Source organism: Hibiscus syriacus, unplaced genomic scaffold (assembly GCF_006381635.1).
Source record: "Hibiscus syriacus cultivar Baekdansim isolate YM2019G1 unplaced genomic scaffold, ASM638163v2 tig00112912_pilon, whole genome shotgun sequence".
In the NCBI taxonomy this organism is placed as follows: Eukaryota; Viridiplantae; Streptophyta; class Magnoliopsida; order Malvales; family Malvaceae; genus Hibiscus; species Hibiscus syriacus.
The window spans coordinates 479707-503227 of NW_024063418.1; the positions used below are offsets into that span (position 1 = coordinate 479707).

Sequence of the window (23521 nt, forward strand, 5' to 3'; positions counted from 1 at the left end):
CAGACAGGGCAAATTTCATAGCATAAAATGCAAAAATCATAAAATACAGGTACTGAAATAAAAATAAATCAGTAAGTAATATATGGGACTAAGATGAAAGATGTTAAAATGATGGACATAAAATTAATAATCAATAAATGAATCATTTAATAAAAATAATTTAATAGTTGTAATTAAATCTTTTAATCCAATGATGATAACTAATAACTTATTTAAATTGTGAAGAATTATTTTTTATTAACTTTATCAATAACATGTTATTAATTCAATATAAATTTTTAATATATTTTAGACTATAATTTATAAATATAAAAAGTAAATATATTAATTTAATGATCGTAGTTAATCATAAACTTTAAATAATGAAAAAGAATTTTGTCAAACTATAATATCATAAATCCATAATCTCACAACTGCATCAATTATAATTTACAAATCAGGTAAATACCAAGTCAGATAAATATCATATTAATTTAATAACAAGTTAGATCATTTACAGATTGAGTCAATTAAAGGTCAGATCCATAACATGTCAATTAATATAATTTATTTACTAGTTAATCTTAGGTTCGTGATCATATCATGTCGGATGCAAGTTGGATTTGATTATCACATTATCATATTTAATTCTAGTTTAGGTCGTTTAATAGGTCAAATACAGGTCGGGTTCATATCCAAAATTCTCAAGTCTAACTCGGGTTCAGGTCAACACCAGTTCGAACTCGAATCAATTTCGGATCATCACCACATCAGGTCACAAACAATTCTGACTCAAATCGGTTTAATTCAATTTTATAGGTCGAATTAATCTTTTACATCCCTAATCAGAAGGAGAAGCAAGTGATTATTTTACATATCAAGTCAGTTTTTACATCCCTAATCAGAAGGAGAAGCAAGTGCGATTATTTTAGTTTTTTTTAAGTAAAATACATATTTAACCTTGAACATTTTACCTTCTTTATCCTCGTAAGTTTGACTTATTTGTCTTGTTAAGATATTTTTGTCTAAACAAGTGAGTTCTATATCTAATACTTGTGGAAATCCGAATATACCTTTTTACAAAATAAATTAATATTTTGTGGAGATCCGAATATACCCTTTAATTCAAACGCCCCCATTGGGAATAACTAAAGTTACATCATTATTCTTGGGATAATCCAATGCCACTATACGACGGTCGAAAGTAGAGACATATATAAAACCAATTCAACTAAACTTGCATATCCTAAACTGAACAAAGCTAGCAAATCAATTAAGGAAAAACATGTCAACTGAAGAGTCTAGGACCGTCCTCGTCGAAGAAGAATCCGGTGATGCTTGGCGTCTGATCAACCGGAGTGGATTTGATTCCCGTACCGGAATTTATAGTTCGGTCCAACAACTTCCCACCATCTCAAAATTCCAACTGATCCTAACCTTGACATTGCTTCATTTGTGTTATCACAGTTCCCTCATCCTCATGTTGCTGAATCAAAGCCTGCACTCATTGATTCAGCAACAAACCAGAAACTCACATACGCTCAGCTTTATAGATCGATCAGATCGCTTGCCGGTGGTCTTTACGGACTTGGAGTCCGCAAAGGCGATGTTGTGTTTCTTTTGTCCCCTAACTCACTCTTGTACCCCACAATATGTATGTCAATATTCTCAATTGGTGCAATACTCTCACCTGCCAATCCAATCAATACCCCTTTGGAAATAGCTAAACACGTACTCGACTGTGACGCTAAGCTCGTGATTTCAGCTCCGGAAGAGCTACACAAATTCGAACGAATTTGGGTGCCTACAATTGTCACATCTCGTCAATCGAAAACAATGATTCGATATCGATAGAGGAATTAATCGAATGTGGCGATCGAGATGAATTACCTGAAATTAAGATTAAACAGTCCAATAAAGCGGCGATATTATACTCTTCGGGTACTACTGGAACAAACAAGGGTGTCGTATTAACGTATTCGAATTTAATAGCAACGGCTAGATTTGTAAGATGGTATGCAGAGGGAACTTCGTCAATGAACGATATATTTTTAGGATTCATACCAATTTTCCACATATACGGGCTCGGGTTTTTCGGATTCGGACTATTTTGTTGCGGCATCACTACCGTGTTAATGCAAAGATTTGATTTCCAGGAAATGGTGAAAGCAATTGAGGTTCATAAAGTTAACAACATCACTGCAGTGCCCCCAGTGGTGCTTGGCCTAGTAAAGTACTGCAAAGGCAATAGTAGGTTGTCCACAGTAAGAAGGATTGGATCAGGAGCTGCACCGTTGAGCAAGGAACTAACGGAAGCATTCAGAGCACAGTTTCCATGGGTGGAGCTGAGGCAAGGATACGGGTTAACCGAAAGCTGTGGCGCGGCAACTGCATTTGTATTGGATGGAGCCAAGGCTCATCCAGGTCATGTGGGGCGTTGTTGCCAACTTTAAGTGCCAAGGTGGTCGATATCGAAACAGGTTTGGCTTTGCCACCATACAAGGAAGGAGAACTATGGTTAAAAGGCCCTTCAATCATGAAAGGCTACTTTAGAAATGAGGAAGCAACGAATGCAACGTTGGGTAAAGATGGATGGCTTAAAACTGGGGATCTTGGTTATTTTGATGAGAATGGTTTTCTTTACATTGTTGATAGGATAAAGGAGCTTATTAACCACAATGGGTATCAGGTACTTTTATTTAGATCTCTTTGGTATGGCTCTTATTTCAACAACAAATAGGGATGGACCGCCAAGGGTGCAAGTGGAGGCAATACCGTATATTTTAGATTTTTTTGTATATATTTTCTATTGAAAATCTGTTTCCGTTTCCATGAAATTTTATAAATTTGCCCCCTTTTAACATAAAATTTTGCGTCCGTCGCTTATAAAGAAAGGTACCATTGATTATTGGTTGTTGTGGCAGGCTGCACCAGCAGAATTGGAGGCAGTGCTTTTGAGCCATCCCAATATCCTGGATGCAGCAGTTATACCGTGAGTGACCTTAGGGAATCACTATGGAGGTGTTTATGTGAGTAATATTTGACAATGTTTTTGGTTTTTGTAGGGTTGAAGATGAAGACTCAGGGCAGATACCAATGGCGTATGTGGTAAAAGCATCTGCTAGCTTCTCAACTCAGTGAGGTACAAGTCATTGAATTTGTAGCTGCCCAGGTTCGTACATTTTAACTCGTTTATCTTCTTTATCAATCATTTAGCCGTAGAGTATGAAATATGAATTTTGAACATATGAAGAAACTTTTAATTAAGGATATTTGTATTCAGTGATAGATCTAGGGGACAACTTACAGATATTTTAAATTCATGACTTTAAAACAAAAATGTGTACTTGTTTGGTGGCAGGTGGCTCCTTATAAGAAAGTGAGGAGAGTGGGATTTATAGATGCCATCCCAAAGTCAGCAGCAGGCAAAATCTTGAGAAAGCAGCTCATTTCACAAACCCAACGCTCCAAGTTGTAACTTTTATACCTTCTATATGATGTTAGGTGTCTGTGCTTCTAGCATTAGGCTAGAATAACTGGATAGATATTTGAAATAAAATATTTAAGACTAAATACTAGTTGTTTTCAAGTTGTTTTTATATTTCCTCAAGTTATGAAGGTTATTATGAAAAATATAATTAATAGACAGTCTAGATAATATGATTGAATCTCATAGATCAAACGAATATATGTTTATAAAATAGTCAGTTTTTTTTAAAGAACATTAACAATCATCATATCAAGTTACTCGAACTCGAGTCTTTTAGGAGAACAACATTCTCTTTTATCACTGAAGTCACTTAATGTGTTCAAAATTCATATAATAAAAATCAAGTGTCTACAATATAATGCATTCCAAAAACATAATCCAAATTCCCATAATATAATGTCTCAAAAATCCAAATATATAAAAAATATTCAAATGTGAATAAAAAGTTTATAATGAAAATAAAACCCAATAATAGTCATATTGTATGAAAGATAATATGTCATTAGTCACTCGTTCAAATATCAATAGGAACTTTAAAGGTTAAAAGAATCTAAGTAGATAGACTAAAAAAGGGCAAGTTAAATAGTTTAGTGTGTCCTCTAGTGCAACATGGACTAACATGGAATCATAAATAATCCAATCAATGTGGCATATCATACAACATAGTAATCGAGTAAATTAATGAATCAAACTATCTACCATCAGAACACCATAATAAGAGGTTATTATAATTTTGTATCCTTACAATTATACAAGATAAGGATCTTGTCCTCCGCAGAAAAATTCAATACCTTCGTAGAGAGTCCTAAAATAATAAATATGATGGGACATGCCCTTCGAAGAAAAACCCGGTTTAACCTCCAAAGAGAAACTCAAAACAAGATGAGAATTGTACTCTCTACAAAAAAACTTGAGATATCTGTAGAGAATCATGAAATAAGAATCTTCCACCATATCATCCCAAACCCCCAATACATAAATAAAACTTGAATCATACATAATCATAATAAAAAAATAAGCATGATTGTATGACATAAAACAGGAAAATTAGAACATGCTTACAACCAGAAATCATACAATATAAATATTACATACATATGCTGTCACACACTTAAGACAAACACATGAAAAATAAATTATATATAATCTAGCACAAAAAATATAAAATGTAGAACTAGTCAAGGAACACACTCTAATAGTTAAACAATACCAACTAAACCTTATACTTTCCACGATTAGTAGTACTAGATCTTGTGGTGTAGAAACCTACACTAACATAACACTATATAAGCACTAAAATACTATACTTAAATGAAAAGAAATCATTAATTCAATTAACAATACTCACGCATGACTCGGGTTGAATGTGCAGAGTCAAGCTAAACTAAATGAGAGTGGTCTTGATTTGTCAGGGAGCAATGGAGAGATACATGATCATTTTCGCAACATAAAATTAATGAATAAGTACTTTAATTCCATAATATACTCAATATAAATACAATTTAAAGCAATGCGAGATGCAAACCAAGTTTTCGGGTTAGAATTTGACAAATAGATTGTAAAAATGGAATCGACACGTCAAAAAACATAGAATCAAAGGTCAAAACAAAAAGTCAATGATAAAAGGTAGCGATCAATCGATTTAGGTAAGGTCAAACTTAATCAGTTGATCATCAAATCATTAAATGGATTAACTTCAGTTCGGGTTGTAATTAGTTGGTATTGGTTTAGTCAAGATTAACTGAGTTTGTTAAAGGTTGGTTAGTTTGTTAGATCAAGTTGTTAAACATGGTTTAGTGGTGCTATATAAGTACTGTTGTAATAGGTTAAAGACTCAAGCATTTTGTAATTCATTTCTTCACATTTAGTAAACATAGTTGCCTCTTTCACAGCTTCTCATCTTCATTCACTATCAATTACTTTCCTTCGTCTTCTTGTCATCAATGACACCTTTCTCACATAGTATCATTCGCTAAAAGATCCTGTCATTGTTTTCTCTTCCGCCGTTGCGCCGACGATTCAGTTCCTTTACTCTCACACCGTTTCTACATCAGAGTTTGTTGTAGTCCTTCGTTGCTTCCTTTTTTGGATTTGTTTGACTTCACTGACTTTGGTGATCCAATTACTTCCTCGTCGTCATTCTTGGTTGAGTTTCATCTACATCAACTGGAGCATTACCCTCGCTGGAAAGCACTTGGTTGAGTTTTAATTTAATAATTAAACTTTATATATTGATTTTTTGGTCACTTCACCGTTAATTTTATAACACCGTATGTTGTGAATTATTTAAATCATTTTTAATAAACCTTCTGCTCTATAGTGTAAATTTCACACCTACAAAAAAAAAGAGGCTTTGTTAAAGCCCCCCACCATAGTGGTATGTGGTCCACCCCTTATACATTAGCAATGTCACTAGGTCTTCCACAACTGAGGTCAGATCAACAACCACCGCAACTGCAACCATGGTTCTCCCTCAGCCATGGCATTAAACTGGTTCTTTTCTTATTGTATTGCAGCTTCAACAACTGAAGCAACAACTTATCTTCCATATCCATGTGAAAATCATCGTTTTTTAGAAACTGAGGTGGAAGGTAAAACTTAGGTTGTCTAAAACCTTTTCCATGAGAAAGAAAGCAAAGAGTAGAGGAGAAATTTTGACTCAGTCACTGATTCCATCTCCTTCGGTCACTTTTCCCTTTCACCAGTAAAGTTCCAAGGTTAGGAATTTTAATCTTAAAAACTAATTTATTTTAAATTGCCCCAAATAAATAAATCCTAAACTTTTATTTTATTTAAATCCTATGTGGTTGGTTTTAATATTAAATTAAGGCACATCATCAAACTGCTAGTGAGAAAAGTTGGAGTGAAAAAAAAACTAATGTATAAAGTTTAGTTATTAAATTGAAAATTTTAATGAGTAAAATAAGAGAAAGAGTAAAATTCAATTGTTAAATTTGTAATTTACCCTTGTTTGAAGATAAGTGAGTTATACGTTATTATCATTCAATAATTTAGCACCACGTCATGTGATGACAGATTCGTCATAAACTATAAAACCCTAAACCCAAACAAATTTAATTGATCTTATTCCATATGTAATGGGGTGAGGGGAGGTAGGAAAGTAGGTTGTCCCCAACGCCCGGTTGAGAGTAGTTTTCGTGGAAGACCTCCGGCAATCAGAATTATAATTGCCTACGGTGAGACTCGATCCTAATAAAACCTAGACACAGATTTCACAAATTATTCTTTTGGTTTTTCAAATTTCAAAATTTTTTCGCTAAACTTTTTCAAATTTCAATTACCACAAAACCGTTAAAACTCAGCATTTTTCTCTACCTTTTGCCCCCTTAACTAAATTTATTTATTTTTATCATTTCCCCAAATCTGATCGTCAAATTATTCGTTGGATTTATTTGAACCCAAAATTCTGTAGAAATCAATTGGAAATTCCCATTTGATTTTACCCCGACGAAGAACCATTTTAGTACTTGACTTTGTGTTTTGGTCGTTCTCGTTTGTTTAATATATTCCCGGTTCACATTTGTTGGAGCTCAAAATCGACGACCTAAGAACGTTCAAGTTGCACTTCAGGCTAAGTGGTCGGGTACTCCATTGCTTTTGGAAGCAGGGTCTGTTCCTATTTCTCAATTCATTTTAGTTTGGCTTCCTTGGATTATTTTTTCTATTCTCTATCGTAATTCATTTATTTATTCGTTTATCTATAGCATTCCTTTATTTTTGTCTGTTTTTTAAAGTTATTAATGTGATGGTTCAACCATTTGTTTCAAGACCTGTCTAAATCCTTTCAACATATTTTTTAATTTACAGTGAATTACTTTCTAAAGAGTCAAGAAATCTTTTCTGGGAGTTCATTGATGACTGGCTACTACATGTTGCAAAAACTGATGTCGATTCTCATTCAGCTAAAGACTGCGTTAAAACAATTTTAAAACATGGTAGCCATTTCTTAAGTGAACCACTTGCATCCTTATTTGAATTCTCCTTAACTTTAAGATCAGCATCCCCATGATTGGTGCTTTAACGGCAATTAGCAGAGGAGTCTCTGCCTTCTTTTCTACTGGAAGATGATAGTTACTCAAACAATGTGAAAGAGGTAGATGCAAATAAAACCATAGAATTTAAGAAATTGGATCCCTTGCTTGTCGGAGCAAATCCACAAAGCCCGGGTAGAAAAGGTTGTTGGGTGGATACTGATGGGGCATTGTTCTTTGATCTTTCTGATATGTTGTCCTGGCTTCAACGACCTAATGGACTGTAGCTGCTCTTTATTAGTAGTAGTATTTTTAATAATTTTTAATGGTTGGAAACTCATAATCGTTGTTTTATGGCTGATTTGTCGCTTCTTCCATTTGTTTGGTTGCCAGCGGTGGAGATGCCTCTCAGCAGCCTGAAATATATGATTTTTTATCACATCCATTTTGACTCAATTATTATGAATTCAGTTGCTATTCTGTATGGTGCTCTTGGAACGGATTGTTTTAAGGAGTTACAGCCTTTAGGAGGATGCCGTTTGGATTATGTAATGCCCCAACAACTTTTCAGAGGTGCATGGTAGCCCTTTTCTTAGACATGGTGGAGGACTTATAAATATTTATGGATGATTTTTTCGTCTTGGGCGATGACTTTGACCGATGCCTTGACAATTTATCTAAAGTGTTGAAGCGATGTGAAGAGTCCAACCTTATGCTAAACTGGAAAAAATGTCACTTTATGGTGATAGAAGGAATTGTGTAGGGACACAAAATTTATTACCAAGGCATTGAGGTTGATAAAGCCAAGGTGGAAGTAATTGAGATTTGATAAGATGCATATTAGCCATATATTCTATGATATTTTCCTCATATTTAAAAAACTAAAATTGCTTAAATCATGGATTTTGATTATATTTCGTATTTTGTGCATTAGGTTGAAGATTTGAATTAAACAAGTTCAAAATCTAATGAATAACATGATCTTCACGAAATCCCCAAATTAAAGAGGAAGAATCAAAATCCAAGAAGTTGGAAAGACCAGAAGAGGTTTTCGCATAAGCGTGGGCACAGCTTATTCATCCTGAGCTATTGTAGAAGAAGTCTACAGTTAAGGCATAGGCATGCCTTACCAGTCCGTACAACCCTAAATTAGGGTTATGAATTCAAAAGGGAAAAATGAGTTTAATGACGATTGAAAGACTCTATTGAATCATTCTTATATTTAGAGAAGGATGAGGGTATTCAAAAATCCCTATTTTAGTGGGATTCACTTTTGAAAAACTTCTTTATCTAGAATAGGGCAATCCTTATAAAAGGGGAGCTAGGGTTTTCATAGTTTTTAAATTTTCTTTAAGTTTAAGTTTTTCTCTAGAATTATTTACAGACTTCATCTTTATTTTCTTTTGGTGTTATTTCAATTATGAGTAGCTAAATACTTTTGTTCCAACTGAAGGATAATTGAAGTTTTGGTTCTTCAAGGATTGTGAGGTCTAAATAATTTTCATTGTTCTTTTACTTCTTCGCTATTTATATATCTTTTGTTTTTATCAAGAATTATTGTCTTGATTGATTGTTACAAAGGGCCTGTTGTTCAATTATCAGGTTGATAAATTGTCATTTAGAACTTTAAATCCGTAATTGTTTAAACGTTCTAATATTGGTGGTAAAGTAACATAGTTGATTTTTGATTATGTTATAAAGGTATATAATCTAGTCTAAATTAATCGAGCTTGTGTATTTGTCGGCTAGAATTAGTGGTCTCTCTAGTAGTTAATGCTGTTGGTGGATTAAATCTTAAGCGCTTGTCTAGGGTTGTTCATAGGGGTGTTCTAATTTTCGAACTAATTCGGTTAACTGACCGAACCGAATTAGTTCGGTTAATTCGATCACCACCAAATTAGTTCGATCGGTTAACGGTTAAGAAAATTTTAGAATTTGGTTAACGGTTAATTCGGTTCGAAATCGGTTAATTAACCAAATTAACCAAAATTAAATTTTAAATATTAAATATATTATAAAAGTTTTATTTTATAATTATATATTATTTAAATTAATTGTAAACTATTTTTTTAAATTAAAAAATATTTCATTTTTATAATTCGGTCAGCCACCTTCTCTTCTGTGTGTCCCCCGTTCAAATGTAATGCTCTCCCCTTTTAATTGTTTTATTTTTTAATATTTTTCACCCCATAATATGCTGCCCCCCACTTCTGCTCCTCGGCTATCAATTATTTTCAGCCTTGATTTGTGAAAGGTATGGGCACCGGGCATGGGAGAATGGGCAAAAGTTAATAGTGGAGCATAGCCCGTGGAAAACGATGTTAAGAACATTGTTCTTTGTCTTGTGTTTTGAGCCCTCCATCACCCCATATCCTATTTGATTATTCAATAATTCTTAGACCATAGTTAATTATTTGGTGGTTTTCATAGTGATCATACACATGCATGATGCATGCAATTATTTTGTATATATATTAAGATACCAAGGATAGACACAACACAAAGACTTGGCCTTTTTTTGTTTGTTTTTCAAGTGTCGTGCCTGAAAATTTTCTACTGTCTTCTAGTTCTTGTTGGAAAGCTTGGTATTGTTGCTTTTGTTTTGTATATATAATTTTTTGTCAAGCCGATGGTTGAATTTCTATTTGTTTCTCAGTTCAATTTATTTATAAAAAAGTAGACAAAATTTCATCTCTTTAATGGAGAGCGTTTTCTTTGATTTAAGAGTTTTCTACGTAAGAATAAACAAGTTTGCCACTGATGAAGGTTCCAGTTCAACACCCACATATTGTATGGGTGAGGCAACAACATGGGGTTACTCTGTAAAATATTCAAGGAACCCTTAAATATAATTATATTAAGAGAAACACAATTCATTTAAAACTCATTTAAAACCCAAATCAATATTAATTAATTAAAATAATATTAAAACTAAATACAAATGTTTGAATCAAATTAATTAGATATTATTTATAATTAGATATTATTTAAATTAATTGTAAATTATTATTTTCAATTAAAAAATATTAAATTCTAAAATTCTAAAAAAATTCGGTTAATTCAAAAATTAACCGAAATTAATTCTGTTCGGTTAATATTTTCAGAAAAAAAGTTCGGTTCAGTTAACGGTTAAAGAAAACAAAAGTTCAGTTAATTCGGTTAAGGGTATTTCGGTTCGGTCGACCACCGTTTTAACCGAATGAACACCCCTAGTTGTTCATTAACAAGGGAAATAATCAAATAACTTCTCTTGCAGGTTGTTAGAGCTTGTCAATAACCATAACCAATTTAATGAAAAATAGAAGATCTTATCATTGTATCTATGATCAATTCTCTGAACCAATTATGAAATTATACATTTAGGGTGATATTTGCTTAATATTAATTTCTCTAAATTATTGGTTGATTATAATTGCTTTTTCTTTTGATTTTTCTCAATTTCAAAACCCCTTTTCTTTTCTTTAATTTTTATTAAAATACGTCTACCCAATCCCTGTGGATTCGATCTTGCTTATCACTACTACAATTTTATATTTCTAAAAGCAAGTATTATTATTTGTTGTATTCAACACCCACCAAATTTTTAGTGTCGTTACCGGGGATTAGTGTCATTTAGACGTATTTTGATGCTACTTTCTTCTCGTGCAGGTGAACTCCATTACGATCATGAGATCGAGAAGACCGCTCGTAAGCTAAGAAAATAAACTAACTCGCACAACAAATAAGATTCTTCTTCTTTATCCCCTGAATCAGAATATGCTCTCAACTTGGTTGATTCATCCAGCAATTCTGAAATAGAATGAACAATGGCCAACGAAGAAAGAACTCTAAGAGAATTGGCTACACCAAATGTGAATCAACAACTGCTCTGCATTGGCTACCCAACTTTGGAGGTAGCTTTTGAATTAAAATATGGTTTAATTAATTTGTTGCCTACTTTTCATTGACTTGAGAATGAATACCCTCACAAGCATTTGAAGGAATTCCTCGTGATATGTTTAAGTATGAGACTATAAGGAATGACTGAAGAGCAGATCAAACTCTATGCTTTTCTGCTATCGCTAAACCATAGAGCTAAAGATTGGATCTTCTATTTACCTTCTGGTTCTGTGACTACTTGGGTTGAGATGGTGAGTTGTTTCTTGATAAAGTTTTCCCTGCTTCAAGAGCCGCTGGCATTCGAAGGGAGATATGTGGAATAAAACAAAAAGATACTGAGACCCTTCATGAGTATTGGGAAATATTCAAACAACTGTGTGCAAGCTGCCCTCAACTTGGGATTTATGAGCAACTTCTCATCCAATATTTCTATGAAGGACTACTACCCATGGAGAGGAAGATGATGGATGCAACTAGTGGAGGTGGCATAGTGAATAAGATTCCTCGCGATGCGAGGGAATTGATCTCCATCATGGCCGGCAATTCACAACAATTTGGCTTTAGCCAAGACATATCTTTAAGAAGGGTGAATGAGGTAGGTCTGTATTCCATTGAACGTCAATTATCGCATCTCACCTCCTTTGTTCAACAAATAGTTGTAGGAAACACACAACAAGTGAAAGCTTATGGGATATGTGCTGCGATTGGTCACCCAACTGACATGTGCCCTACACTTCAAGATGATTTCATGAGTACGCCAATACAGTTGGAAGGTTTCCAGACCCACCACAAAGTAAGTGTGATCCTTACTTAAATACCTATAATCCAGGATGGAGGGATCATCCTAACCTTAGCTATGGACCAAGACCAACACAATTCTAACATTTTCCACCTGAGTAGTCTTCTTCAAAGCTATGCATGTCTCTATAAGAAATTGTCAAATCACTTGCAACTGATACACGACAGTTTCAACAAGAGGTAAGAACAAGCATACAAAATTTGGAGAAACAAATGAGTCAATTGAATCATTTTGTAAGTCAGTTATAATCCCAAGGTAAGCCACATTCACAAACCATTGTTTATCCAAAGCAAAATACTAGTGTAATCACATTGAGAAGTGGGAAGGAGTTGAAGGAACCTAGTCCATTGGCACATGGGAGAGCCTTAGAGGAAGAAACTAAAAAGGAAGTTGTTGCTCCCAAGACTCAAAAAGACCAACCCAAAGGACTCGAAAGCGAACAACCGAAGGCATTGGTCATAAATCCTCCTTTTCCCGCTAGATTCACTGAGTCCAAGAAAGAAACAGAAGAGAAAGAAATTCTTGAGATATTTCGCAAGATCGAGGTAAATATTCCTTTACTTGATGAAATTAAAGAAGTACCTTGATATGCTAAATTTCTTAAAGAATTATGAACCAACAAGAGAAAGATCAAGGGTAATGAAAAGGTAAGTATGGGGGAGAATATTTCAGATGTCCTCCAGAAAAAACTACCCCCAAGTGCAATGACCCAAGTATGTTTACTATCCCTTGTAAACTCGGTAATGTCAGATTTGAGAGAGCAATATTAGATATAGGAGCCTCAATAAATGTAATGCCTCTTTTTATTTAATCATCTTTGAATGTTGGTCCTTTGAAAGAAACATGAGTGATTATTCAACTTGCAGATAGATCTAATATATATCTTGAGGGAGTTTTAGAGGATGTTTTGGTGCAAGTTAATGAATTAGTTTTTCACAAAGATTTTTATGTGATAGATATGCAAGAAGATGATTCTTCTAAATCCACATCAATTTTGTTAGGAAGGTCATTTTGAAAATAGCTAGGACAAAAAATGATGTAAATGATGGTACACTTACCATGGAATTTGATGCTGAAATTATTAAATTTAATATTTATGATGCCATGAGATATCCTAGTGATGTATCCTCTGTTTTTGTCATGGATGTTATTGACTCTCTAGATCATGGAACTTTTGATTTAAATGATGATGACAAGTTAAAAGTTGCACTCAACATGAATTTCACTTCTGAAGGATTGCAGGGAATCATGAAAAAGTTTGTGTTGGATATTGATTTGCAAGATGCAATCCAAGAACTAGAATCACTCAATCCCATGAGGTATGATGTATCTTATATTGAGTTGCCTCTTTCTCACACCAAACTTCTTCATTCTCTTGTGTAGGCACCAAAATTGGAAATAAAGCCTTGCCAAATCATTTGAAGTAATTCAGGAGAAGATGAAACTCTCCCGGTGATCATTTCCAACAAACTCTCTCGCTTAGAAGAAGAAAAGTTGATTCGAATGCTTAGAGAGTACAAGGAAGCTATTGGGTGGAGGAAAAATTTCTCTATTGTTAAAATATAATGTTTGGATACAGGTCAAATATTTAAGGTCAATGATCATCCTTTGAAACCTTTTTTATGAAGGTTCTCAGGTCATACTGTTGGTGAAATCATTTTGGAGTACCAAACTTAGGATGATCGAGAAGCTACGAAGTCTAGACAAAGACATTAAAGAAAGACGCTCTTGGGAGGAACCCAAATTTTCCTTTTCAATTTCTATTTTTGTTCTTTCTATTTTTATTTTATTTTTATTTTATTCTTGATTTGGCGAAGTACAATTAACCTTGTTTTCTTCTTTAGGTCAGAAGATGATTTTTTTGTAACCTGTGGGTACGCCTTACAAAAGTAGAATTGTTCCTAAAGTCTTTCATCATCCAGAAGATGTTTTTTATAAGACATGTCCATGTCTAAACTCTACACCACTACTTGTTTAAGAAGCAAGATTCAAAGAAATTTTTTAAAATATAAATGTGCCCTATCGTTTCTCTATTTTCTCTGCTCCTTCAGAAGAATGCGTGCCACCAGCCGTCCTCCCTACTCTACCTCACCCACGTCTCCATTCAACCTGAGAACCAACCTAGCCGACACACAACACCTTCACCCCTAGCTCGTGATAGATATCGGGGTTGATGCTCAACATTTTCAGAGGAGTTTTATACTCTTATTTTTTATGGTTTTTTAGAGCATCTACTTTTGATACATTGAGGACAATGTATGGATTAAGTGTGGGGGAGAGCATTTCATATTGGTTTTGCTTTGAACTTAATTTTGCTTCAATTTTGAAGGAAAAAAAAGTATGCTTTAGTTATTGTTTATAATTATTCTCTTCGAAATTCTAGATTCTTTCGATGTTTATCCTTACATGATTTGGATTGTTATGAATTATTGAATTAAGTTGAAGCATAATAGGAGATTATCTTGAGTAGTTGAATTCTTATTTGCTACACACTGGTTGATTACTCTTGATGACTGATTGAAAGAAAAATGTGTGGGATTTGATACATGTTTACCCTTTATGCGAGTTTTTGAGCCAATGAACACTCATTTTACAATATACACCATTTTTTGATTGAGTGATTTTCGTACATAGTTGATTTTTCTAGAACTTGCTTTGCTATACATATCGAAGACCACATTTTATAATTGGATACATCAAGAACGATAAGGGCATTTAGGTGAAACCATTTTAGCTCTCGTAAAAAGCCTACCCTAATTCTCATCCTTAGAAAGCCAATTTTGAGCATGAGCCTTTTTGTTCGAAATTAACGATGGTACAAGCAAATATAAAATCCTTTTTGTTAATTTCCCCTCTTTTGAACCTTAAATTGGAGGATTGTATGAGTTTCTTCACATGGAAATTTCAAATTATCTTGAGAAGATCGGAAGATATTGGAATATAGTGATTCGAGTTGCAATCTCTTTTATTTGAATAAAAAGGAATAAAAAAAGATATTACAAAGTAAAGGAAGAAAGAGAGATTGTGCAATAAAAAAAGTTATGTGGCTTGAAGAGAACATTTGAGATTGAGTTCCATGTGGATAAGTTTGTATGAATCTTTCACTAAAACAACTCAAATTCATTTCCTACCAATCCTCACCTAAGCCCCATTACACTCTGTTTAAGACCCTTAGGTTTTTATGCATTCAATTCATTGATTAGTGGTGGGGATTTGATAGGTTAGCAAGCTTATGGTAAAAATCTTTATATGTTTTGGCTTGAGAGTTTATTGACACCCTAAACAATTCAAGCGTATTGAGTGAATCCAATGTGAGGGTATTAGATCCCACTGCATTTTGAAAAGTTTGATGGAGTGATTATTCATGTGTGTTGGTTTATGAGAATTTATTCTACGAATTGCTCGTTCCTTATTTGTGTCTAGATTTGAGTCTTTAAGGCATTACAATTTTGATTGTGGAATGATGAGTAAAAGAAGAATAAGGATTGATGTTGAGAAGAGTTATGAATTTGAACTATTGTATGCTTGAAGACATATTAGCCATATATTTTATGATGTTTTCCTCATATTTGAATAACTAAAATTGCTTAAATAATGGATTTTGATTATATTTCGTATTTTTGGATTAGGTTGAATATTTGGATTAAACAAGTTCAAAATCCAATGAATAGCATGATCTTCACGAAATCCCCAAATTAAGGAGGAAAAATCAGAATTCAAGAAGTTAGCAAGACCAGAATAGGTTTTCGCATAAGGTGTGGGCACGGCTTATTCATCCTGAGCTATCACAGAAGAAATCTATAGTTAAGGCATGGGCACACCTTACCAGTCTATATAACCCTAAATTAGGGTTATAAATTTACAAGGGAAAACGAGTTTAATGACGGCTGAAAGACTCTATTGAATCATTCTTATCTTTAAAGAAGGATGAGGGTATTCAGAAATCCCTATTTTAGTGGGATTCACTTTTGAAAAACTTCTTTATCTAGAATAGGGCAACCCTTATAAAATGGGAGCTAGGGTTTTCATAGTTTTTAAGTTTTCTTTAAGTTTAAGTTTTTCTATAGAATTATTTACAGACTTCATCTTTATTTTCTTTTGGTGTTCTTTAAATTATGAGTAGCTAAATACTTTTGTTCCAACTGAAGGATAATTGAAGTTTTGGCACTTCATCTAAATAATTTTCATTGTTCTTTTACTTCTTCGCTATTTACATATATTATGTTTTTATTAAGAATTATTGTCTTGATTAATTGTTGCAAAGGGCTCGTTGTTCAATTATCAGGTTGATAAATTGCCATTAAGAACTTTAAATCCGTAATTGTTTAAACGTTTTAATATTGGTGGTAAAGTAACATAGTTGATTTTTGATTATGTTATTAAGGTATATAATCTAGTCTAAATGAATCAAGCTTGTGTATTTGTTGGCTAGAATTGGTGGTCTCTCTAGTACTTAATGATGTTGGTGGATTAAATCTTAAGCGCTTGTCTAGGGTTGTTCATTAACAAGGAAATAATCATAGAGATTCTTTTGATTATCAAGAAACTAAGGAGGGACAGGTTGTTAGAGCTTGGCAATAACCATAACCAGTTTAGTGAAAAATAGAAGATCTTATCATTGCATCAATGACCATTTTCTGAACCTATTCTTAAATTATACCTTTAATTGGATATTTGTTCAATACTATTTCTCTAAATTATTAGTTGATTATAATTTCTTTTTCTTTTGATTTTTCTTAATTTCAAAACCCCTTTTTTTGCTTTAAATTTCATTAATATAATTCTACACAATCCCTGTGGATTCGACCTTGCTTATCAATACTATAATTTTATATTTCTAAAAGAAAGTATTATTATTTGTTGTATTCGACACACAAATTTTTTCTGCCTCCACCCACCACTGTGAAGGGCATAAGAAGTTTCTTAGGGCACACAAGATTATATAGGCATTTCATCAAGGATTTTTCAAAGATTTCAAAGCCTTTATGTTTTCTACTGTAGCAAAACCAGTTGTTTGTGTTCAATGAGGAATGTCACGGTGCATTCATGGACTTGAATAAAAAATTTTCCTCGGTACCAATTGTTGTTTCACCTGGCTGGGACCATTCGAGTTGATGTACGATGCAAGTGACTACGCTGTAGGGGAAGTGCGAGGGAAAAGAAAGGTAAAATCTTCCATGTCATCTATTATGCTAGCATACCCTTAATCATGCACAACTTAATTATAACACCGCTGAAAAAGAATTGCTTGTCATAGTATTCGCTTTTGATAAGTTTAGGGCATACCTTATAGATACTCTTGTTGCAAGAATTCAATTTAGAGGCGAAGGATAGGAAGGGTACTGAAAACCAAGTAGAAAATCACTTGTCTAGGCTAGTGAACAAAAATATTTTCCATGATATTAAGGACATTCAGAGGCTTTTCCTAATGAGAAAATTTTATTTACCGCAGCAATGCCGTTGTACGCTGATATAGTTAACTTTCTTTTTAGTGGTGTTATGCCTCTAGATTTATCTGGCTAGTGCCGAAAAAAGTTTAGACATGATGTACGCCACTATTATTGGGATGAACCATTCTTATTAAAAATGTGGCACTTTGGTGGGATGATAACTGCTGCAAAGGTCCTCCAATCTGGCTTATACTGACCCATATTATTCAAGGATACGCACGACTCTATAAGTCATGTGACTGTTGCCAACATACTGGGAATATATCGAAGAGAAATGAGATGCCATGGCAAAATATCTTGGAGGTTGAAATCTTCGATGTATAGAGAATCAATTTTATGAGACCCTTCCCGTCATTTTTTGGTGATCTGTACATACTCTTGGATGTGGACTATGTGTCTAAATGGATTGAAGTCGTGGCAACACCACGCAATGATTCAAAGACTATACTGAAATTATTGCACAAAAATATATTCACTCGTTTTGGAGCACCACGAGAAATTATCAATGATGAATAGTATATTCCCTAACATTTATACTTTAATAATATTCAAAAGTACTATTATTTTCAATTTCTATTACAATTTCAATCAATCTTACAATTTCAGGCTCAATAGTATCGATACCCCTACCATGGTATCGATACTTCTATACTATGGTATCGATACTCCCTTTCAGTATCGATGCTATTTTTGCATTCTGGAATCCATGGTATCGATACCTTTCTCTTAGTATCGATACCCACATCAATATTGATACTAATTGCATCAGTATCGATATTGTTCATCACAATTCTTCAAATTTAAACCTATAATATCTATATTGTTCTTCCAGTACCGACACCCTACCCATATTTTCCATTTTCAGCTCAATTTTTACCAAAATTTCATTTAAATCTCTTACTTTTACCTCAAACAATACCCTTAAACCTAACATCACTTAACCCAACTAATTTTCCTCTATTTAGCTTCTTATAACATTTAAATTCTCCAAAGAACATCTGAAACTAAGAATCATACTACTTTTTCTAACATGTTTTTAATCACCTCCAAGGCTTCTAATCTCTTATTTACTTCTTTGACAAGTAAAATCTACTAATAAACCTTAATAAAAACTCATATTTCAACATACCATTCAAAAATCCATTTTCTTCAATCTCAAATAAATAATCTATTTATTAGTTTTAATCCTCTATAACCCTTCCTTAAGCTTCCACATCACTTAAGGTTTCAAGAACAAACCAAAAAATGAAAGGAAAAACTAGCTAGATGAAGCTTTACCTTTGGCTTTGGAGGAGAGCGCGGTCACAGGGAAGAAGAAGAGTAGATGACTTAGTTTAGTTTTCAAGTTTCCCTTTTTTCCCTTTCTTAAATCCCTAATAAAATTAATTTTAAATTTATTTCACTCTAAAGGACCAAAATACCCTTTCACTCTTCCATTCTTACTAATTGGTCTTAATTAAATCATTTCTTATACTTTACCAATTATTCAATTTAATCCTCCAAAATTTTAAATCCTTTTAAAATAGTCACTAACCTAATATTTGGGGTATTACAATTAGGTTGTCAACGAAGCCCTCAATAAAGTAGAAAAGATTTCCAGAAAAGCCAAGAAAGATGAAAGACAAGATTTACTAGTGGAGAGGTTTAATGGGAACCAATGGTCTTTCTTCCTCTTTGTGAAACCTTCATGTCTTGGGGTATTGTGTTTAAGGGAAAACAAGTGATGGCCTTATCTAATGTGGAATAAGATTTGAAGGATTAGGGCATTAACGCCATAATAGAGGATGGTGCAAAAGAGATTGATAGATATGGGATTCGTCCATTACCGTCAGGGTTCATGCCTAACAACAGGACTATTGAAGAACTACTCAAATCTATTTCAGAGTAATGCTCAAACTTTCCCTATTCGCTCATACTCGGGGCAATAAGTGATCTTTTGTAAGGGTGTATAAACTAATTTTATTTATTTTTCAATAAAAGATAGAGTCCCTTTTTATTTCTGGCAAACATATTTTCCATTCATTTTTGTGTATATATATATATATATATTATATTTGTTTCTACTTCCTATGTGGGATAGTTTCTCTCACATGTATATATGTATATACCTTTCATTCCTCTTTTATTTTAGGTCTTTAGATGTCAATGGTATGGATGACAATAATTTTGACCTGGAGATCAATTTCTAGCATCTATGTATCTCGAGGAAATTGATGAGTGTGAAAATGAGGAAGTATGCAACTACCTTCTGAGTTATCAAGAATGGTGGAAAGGGAAGACAAACAAATTATGCCCCATAAAGAAAAGATTAAAGTTTTGTTGGGGCCTGAATAAGAAACAAAAAGATTAAGATCTGTACAACGCTTTCGGCTGAAGCACGACTAAGCTTCATAGAGTTGCTTCAAGAATACAAAGACGTGTTCGCATGGTCATACCAAGATATGATCTGACTGACATGAATATGGTTGATCATAAACTACTAATCAAGCCAGAATACAGACCCATGCAACAAAAATTGAAAATAATGAGACTTGAAATGCTTCTAAAGATAAAAGAAGCAGTCAAGAAACAATTTGATGACATTTTCTCCAAGTGGCCAAATATCAAATATCCATAATGGGTGGCTAACATATTCCAAGTATCAAAGAAAGATGCAAAGGTGCGCATGTGCACCGACTATAGAGACGTCAATAGAGCAAGCCTTAAAGACAACTTCCCGCTGCCACATATGGACACTTTGGTGGATAACACAACTGAAAATTCTATGTTCTCATTCATGGACGGCTTCTTTGGATACAATCAGATAAAAATCCATCCCGATGACATGGAAAAGACCATACTTGTTACAATGTGGGGCATATTCTATTACAAGGTGATGCCCTTCGAACTAAAGAATGTCGGTGTAACATACCAAAGACCCATAGTGACCTTGTTGCATGACATGATACATAAGGAGAACGAGGTATGTGTTAGCGACATGATTGTCAAAGCTCAAACAGAAGATGAGTACATCAAGAATTTCAGAAAGCTTTTCCAAAGATAGAGGAAGATTCAATTATAACTAAATCCCAATAAATGCAATTTTGGAGTAACATTCAGTAAGCCGTTGGGCTTTGTTTTCAGGAAGAAGGGAAATGAAATTGATCCGGACAAGGTCAAAGCCATCCATAATTTACCTTCCCCATGCACACAAAAAGAAATTTGAGGTTTTCTGGGTAGGCTAAACTATGTAGCTCGATTATCTCTCAATTGACCAATAAATGTGACCCAATTTTTCTTCTCATTCGAAAGAGCAATTATGGGATATGAGATAATGATTGCCAACATGCATTCAAGAAGATAAAGGAGTGTTTGTTTCACACCCTTGTTCTAATGTCACCCATTCCAGGAAAACCATTATTTCTCTATTTATCCATCTTTGAGAATTCAATAGGATGTGTTTTACGACAACATGACAAATCCATAAAGCAAAATAGAGCCATTTACTACCTTAGCAAGATGTTTAGCAATTGTGAGACTAGATATCCACCAATCGATAAGATTTGTTATGCTCTAGTATGGGCTACTCGAAGACTTAGACAATACATGTTATACCATACCCCCTGGCTTTGGACCCATTAAAATTCATGATCGGTGTGCCTGCTCTGCCTGGAAGATTAACCCAATGGTAGATTTTGCTATCAGAGTTTGATATCATGTATGTTAGACAAAATTCCATAAAGGGAAGTGTCATATATGATTTCCTGTCTAGCAAAGCTTCTGAAGACTATGAATCATTGGACTTTGATTTTTCTGATGAATACTTGATGGCAATATCAGTAGAAGAAGCTAGAACTTCTACTTGTGATTTTTGGAAAATGAACTTTAATGGTGCATCGAATGCTTTAGGGAACGGTATTGGGGCTATCTTGGTCTCACCCAAAGGGGATCATTAGCTATTCACTAGCATATTGAATTTCAATTTTAACAACAACATGGCAGAGTATGAAGCCTATATTTTAGTGCTTCGAGTTGCTATAGAAAACAAAGATTTTGAAGGTGTATGGGGATATACCAACTTCAAAGAGAGTAGGAAACTAAAACTGCCAAACTAATATAATACAAAATGCTTATCTTGGAATTAATTGAAGAGTTTGATGAAGTTACATTCAATTACTTTCCCAGAGGAGAGAACCAGATAGCGGATGCTTTGGCTCCTCGACGGTATCATTCACAGCTGGTGGAGAATTCATTATGATGCCAATTGAGATGTAATCATACGAATATATAGCTCATTTCTATCACATCGAGGAGGAAAAAGGATGAAAACTCATGGTATCATGACATTTTATAGTAAATCAAATATCAAAACTATCCCGAAGAAGCTACTGAAAATGACAAGAGAATAATCCTTAGAATGGTTGCAGGATACATTTTTTTATGGAGAAATCTTATACAAGAAAAGACATGATCAAACCTTGTTCAGATGTGTAGATAAAAATGAGGCAAAAATGATACTGGAAGAATAGCATGATGGAGTATGAGGAGCTCATGCAAAAGGACACACAATGGCAAGACAAATAATGAGATTCGGGTACTATTGATCCACATTGGAATGTGATTACATCAATTATACCTGAAAATGTCATTAGTGTCAGATTTATGGAGACAAGATGTATGTTCCACCTCGTCCTCTTCATGTAATGACAGCTCCATGGCCTTTCTCCATATGGGCACGGATATCATCAAACAAATTTATCCAAAAGCTTCAAATGTCCATCGATTTATCCTGGTGGAAATCGACTACTTTACCAAGTGGGTGGAAGCTAAATTGTATGCCAATGTCACTCAATCCATAATTTCCAAAATTTTGAAAAAAGATATCATCTTTTGGTACGGTTTACTGGAAAGGATCATTATTGATATTGCATCGAACTTGAACAACAAAATGACAAAAGCTTCATGTAGGCAATTTAACATAAAGGATCACAACTCCACTACTTATCGACCAAAGATGAATATGGGGGTAGAAGCACCAAACAAGAATATCAAGAAAATAGTGGAAAAAATGATCGAGACTTACAAATATTGGCATGAAAAGCTACCTTTTGCTTTGTTCGCCTCGAACTTCAGTAGGGCTTTGACTAAGGAAACCCTATTTTCCTTAGCATGTGGAATGGAGGTTGTATTTCCTATTGATGTAGAAATCCCATCACTTTTAGTCTTGTTAGAAGTTAAACTAGATGATGCAGAATAGGCACAACTCAATAAGATCAATTGAACTTAATAGAAGAAAAGAGGTTGAAGGCCATTTACCATGGTCAAATGTACCAAACACAAATGATTCGAGCACATAATAAGAAAGTTCTCCCGAGAGAGTTTCATGAGGGACATCTTTTGCTGAAAAAGATCTAACATATTCAAAAGGATTTCTGAGGAAAATGGATGTCGAATTGGGAAGGACCTTATGACGTCAAAAAGGCCTTCTCTGGGGTAGTATTAATCTTGATTGAAATGGATGGACCAGAACTTCCCAACCCGGTGAACTCTAATGCTTTTAAAAGATATTTTTCCTAAAGATATCTAAAAAATAGGAAAACCAGAGTGAAAACCCGAAAGGGCGCTCTAAGAAAAAACATTTGAAAGTATCTAAGGTGGAAACCTGAAAAAAGGCGCTCTAGATACAAAAGAAAAGAATAATAAAAAGGTGAGGCAAGAAAAACAAAAGAAAAGAAAAAAAAGGTTCAAGATGAAAACTGTAAAGGGCATCTTGAAACCAAAGCTGGTCTCAAGTTGAAAACTTGAATGGGTGGCTTGAACAACAATTTAAGATTCGCACATGGGAAGGTCCTTGATTAAAGCAATAAATGCATCAAAGCGAATTATGGAATCCCAAATCTTCAAACACTTGATGATTTGGGAGGAATTTGTCACCCTTCAAGCATTGTCACAA

At 33.9% G+C, this 23521-nt stretch overlaps 1 pseudogene; it reads left to right on the forward strand.

Annotated features, from left to right (window-relative positions):
* The first annotated feature begins 1264 nt into the window (after positions 1-1264).
* LOC120184479 lies at positions 1265-3457 on the forward strand (annotated as a pseudogene).
* The last annotated feature ends 20064 nt before the right edge of the window (positions 3458-23521 follow it).